Genomic DNA, 4800 nt, shown 5'->3' on the forward strand with positions numbered 1-4800 from the left:
ATTGCTAATGCGAATGAAGAATATTGAGACAAAATTTTTGTATGCACTTTATTACACAATCAGAAATACAATTATAGAAAAAATTTTAGATGTTTGAGAGCTTTCAGACGCAACAGAATTTCGCAGCATTTCGACTTCATATTCATTTTCAACTTCCAAATTACAGAAAGCTTTTCCATGACTCAGGAATTCATAATTCCACATGGGCGTCTCTCGAATCTCTGCATTGGTTGAGAAAATTTTCCTACTTCTGAGACCCGAGATCACATAAAACCCATAATCAGAATGTTTTATAATTGAGACGTGACTTTCTCCAACTTTGGAACACTCTTAAATTTTTGGAAAGTGTGTTTTTTACCTTTAAAATAAATTACGATAAATTTATATTTTCTAGGTATTGAGTCCTGGTATAAGTGATGTGATTTTTTTTTTTTTAAGATAATAGGAATTGGGAGACTTGAGGATCTTATTAAACTTAATTCTTTTTAATCGGCTGTTTTGTAATGACAAAACAGCTCTAATATATGAAAAAGCATCGAACAATGACTTAATTTGCAAATCCTTCCTTCAGTCATTCATTCACATAATTATTTGCCACGAGATGTCCAGTAATACCCTTTTTGTGACAATCGAAAATGCGTCCAGGTGGTTATAGATATTTTCTGTGCGCGTGTGCCGTGCGTGGATGATGAGAGTGTGAGACAGGGACAGAGACTCAGAGGCAGAGTCTGCCATTCCGACAAAGATGTTCTCATTGACCAAACAGTGCGTGGGCGCCTTTGAGCTCTTTTTCAGCTAGGCCTGACTTTGGCAATTCCGTGTGGACTTCTGCTTTGACCCGTGTCAGCGAGGCCCCTCTCGGTCAGCTTAGCCTCACCCCAGGTCTGACTGCCCTTGAAATCTGACCGGTCCTCGTGCCCCACCGCCCCCCAGACGATATGCCATCACCCTGGCCTGTCTTCAGGAAAAATCTTGTTAGGGCGATTTAGCCAGAATCTCTCTCATCCCTGGCATTTCCTCCTGGTAGTTTTATATCTACCAGCTTCCGCCTTCTTCCTTGGCCAGAAATCCCCATTCGCCCGTGTGTGTTCAGAGTTGAGGCCACCGCTCTCCCCGAAAGCAGAATTTCATTGTGTTTTCTCCAAAAGTGTCACGATAGTGCCCTTCGAATAAAATCTTCATGCTTTAGCAAGTGTCATTAATTTTTTTCATGAACACCCTGCTTCCTGGTCAAGAACCACAGCTCTCGATAACTGTGCCTGTAAGCACAATCTAATTGAGCTCTCTGTGTTTGTGGATCATTACATACAACATGTCAATTACTTTCAAGAGCTCTTGTTGAACATTTATTCTTTTTTTTTTAATTTATTACTATTATTTTTTTAGATGAAGCAACCCTTGGTAGCCCTCACAGATTGCAAGGGCCTTGTCAGTTTACAATATCCCTTATTTACTTACTTACTTATTTATTTATATTATTTTCTATGTCTACAGCACCTGGTCTTCCTAGGTGGCCTCGCATCCAAGTCCTAACCAGGCCCGACCCTGCTTAGCTTCCAAGATCAGATGGGATCGGGCACGTTCAGGGTGGCGTGGCCATAGACTAGCATTTATTCTTTTACCCAGTATTTTTCTTAATTAAATCTTTAGGTCTATAAAAGTGAAGACATTTTAAACTAAAAGGGTGTTGAATGTAAGGAATAAAAGTTTTGGTACTTTTGATCTAATAGAAAGCAAACTAGAGGAAGCATTTTCTTCTGTACTTTTTTTTTGTTTCAGATGTAATGTTTCCTACAAAATATTATATTTTCATGTTCTCTTAGGTAGAATATAGATCTTTAAAACATGAAGAGCTTATACAAAATGATTTGCCTTTACAACGACTTCCAAGTTGCTCTTAAAATGTCTTCATTTCTGTGAACATTTGCTAGACCGAATTAAGCGGAGCTTGTGTAACAACTTTTGAAGATAATAATTTAACCGTAACTCACCACTTGATGCTAGGATTTCAGAATTTTAAAAACCAGTGTATTATAATCACATAGACCATCAGATATAATTTTTTAAAATATTGCTCAGGAGCGTTTTTATTTAACTTTAAGACTACACGACAAAGCCACTACTTTGTATGTATGAGGGAAATAGGCCTGGGATTAATCTCTCTCCATAAACAACTAGAAAACCATAGGGAAGAGCTATTTTCAGATATTGAATGACAGGCAAGCAGGACTGTGATCCTTGAGAGAAAGGAAGAAAACAAGATGTGTTTGTCTCTTGTATGTGCTTTCTGCCTGTAGGTAATTCTGGAATGTAGTTCAGGGAAAATGAATTCAAGGGGAGAACAGGAAGTCTGAAGTGACTTAATTTTCAGCCTGGGAAGTAAAGGAAGCCATTCCGGGGGGGAAAAAAAAAAAAAAGTTTGGTCCTGAAATCTTCGCAGGAGGCATCACTGGGTGTTTGTTTGGCTAACGGTGTATCTTAAAATCTTAGACCAAAATCCAAAGTGAGCAGGCAAAGGAATTTCTAGGAAAGAAAAATTACAAAGAAGCTGTGAGGCAAGTCCCCAGAGCTCACCCAGGACTAGACATTATTCCAATTCTAATAAGCCAGAATAGAGAGAACTCTTTGATACAAGAGAGAGCCATGGAGCCCCCAGGATCGATGCACCATAAAAGTGGCGGATGGGTTCTGCCATCGTAGCCCCGTTAAAAAGAACATGACAGCGAGGTTTGATAGGATCAAACTTTTCTTCCAGTAACTCAAATGCCTGCCAGAACAACATATAATACTCTTGAAAAATACAACAAAACCCTACTTTCAAAAACATAAAAAAAGTCAAGTATCTAACAAAATTAATGGGCATGTGAAGAAGGAGGAAATGAGACAAATATCCTGGAAAATATCAATTATTAAAAATAGAACCGGAAATAAAAAAAAGATGTACCTAGTAGACAATTGAAAATACGTATTATGCTCAAAGATATGCAGGAAAATCTGAACATAAAGAGGAGATAAATGAAAGATGAATAAGAACCAAGTGGAATTTCGAGAGTTGAAAACTACAATATGTGAAATAAAAATATCGATGAATGATACAGCAGCAGAGTTTACACCACAGAATAAATAAAAATCAGTGATCTTTAAGACACTAAAATAGAGATTGCTCCAAATGGGGCACATCAAGGAAAGAGACTGAAAATAAAAAGAAACAAAAGGAATTTCAGGAAACTGGGAAATATCAAGCATTGAAATCACAGAGAGAGGAAGCGGGAAAAAAATGGAAGAAATTGCCAGATTTTTCCAACTTGATTGAAACAATAAATCCACAGATCCGAGAATCCAAATGAAATCCAAGCAGAAAAAGACATAATACAGAACACACACACACACACACACGCACGCACGCACACACACACTCATTCTTGAATTCTATGCGTAGTTGAAATATCCATCAAAAAATTATGTGAAATAAACACATTTAAGAGATACAAAATTTGTGATAATTTGTCATCAGTGCACTAGTACTGTAAGAAATGTTAATTAAGCTCTTCAGGCAAAATTATACGTTATAGAGACGAATCTAAATCAAAGAAAGTTTCTGAGTACGGCAAATATGCGATATTTAATTTTAAAACTTCTAAAAATAACTTACTACTTAAAGCAAAAATAATGTTTCTTATATGGTTCCTAGACTACATGGAAATAAAAGTATGCCAACAATTACACCAGTGCCGAGAGCGGAAAACGCGTGTCTACTGTTGTTGGCATCTTATGTTTTACGTAAAGAGTGTCCTATCATGTAAAGGTGGGCCGCGACAGGTAAATGATGTACAACTCCTGGAACAGCCACGGAAAAGTTAAATGAGGAAGTATAGTTAGTAAAACAATAGAACAGAGGAAAGGGGATCATAAAAATGACTAAATCCAAAGAAGGCAGAAAAAAACTCAGCTCAGAAGGCACAAATCAAAACAAATACCAACATGGCAGATTTAAGTCCAACCGATCAATAACAGCGTAAAATGTAGATACTATAAACATTTCATCATAAGGTGGGTTAGATTAAAAAGGGAAACCCAACTACACGCTTGCCTAAAGAAATCTGATTATATTTAAAATACAGTTAGGTGACTCATCGCGGGATGAGAAAGATATACACCAGTGTGAATAGTAATCTTGAGAAAGTTCGGGTGCCTAGATTAATGTCGGACAGAGCAGACTGCAGAACTGGGAGTAAGCATATCCTGGAATTGCAAAGTGCATGCCGTAATTATACAGCAGGCAATTCATCTTTCGCGAAGTCCAAAAAGTCCTCGTTTCTCTGTGTTCTGTACACCTTCTAATTGTTAATCCTCCCCAAACTGGAATTTCTGTACAGGTAAGGCTGAAAATTAATGCTTACAATGATAAGATCAGGATTCACTGTGAAGTAGTTTCTCCATCATCGATAAAACCAATTAGTCTAGCTATAATTAGGATTACATCTTGTTCTAAACTTTGACTAGTACCTAGGATAAAGTTCACATTAAATTTCTAAAGTGTCCGTATTCCCACCACGCTCGTTTTTAAATGGCGGTGTTCCACGTGTCTCTGTACTTGATGCTCATCCCTTTTTATTTATTTATTTATTTTTTTTCCCCGGCTTTAACCTCTACACACCAAAACGTTTCTCTCCTGCCTAGAATGCTCTCGCAAATTCCCGCTGCCCAGGGCTAATCGCCCGTTACACACGTTATAATCCCTCGCGGTTCTTACGTCACAGCGCCATTATCTGTGAGGGGTCTCAGGTTAGAAGCTCAGAC

General features: G+C 37.8%; 1 pseudogene; it reads right to left on the minus strand.

Annotated features, from left to right (window-relative positions):
• Positions 1 to 1485: 1485 nt before the first annotated feature.
• On the minus strand, positions 1486 to 1604 carry LOC120614586 (uncharacterized; annotated as a pseudogene).
• Between the last annotated feature and the right edge of the window lie 3196 nt (positions 1605 to 4800).

The sequence above is a fragment of the Pteropus medius genome, unplaced genomic scaffold (assembly GCF_902729225.1).
Source record: "Pteropus medius unplaced genomic scaffold, Ma_sr-lr_union100, whole genome shotgun sequence".
NCBI lineage: Eukaryota > Metazoa > Chordata > Mammalia > Chiroptera > Pteropodidae > Pteropus > Pteropus medius.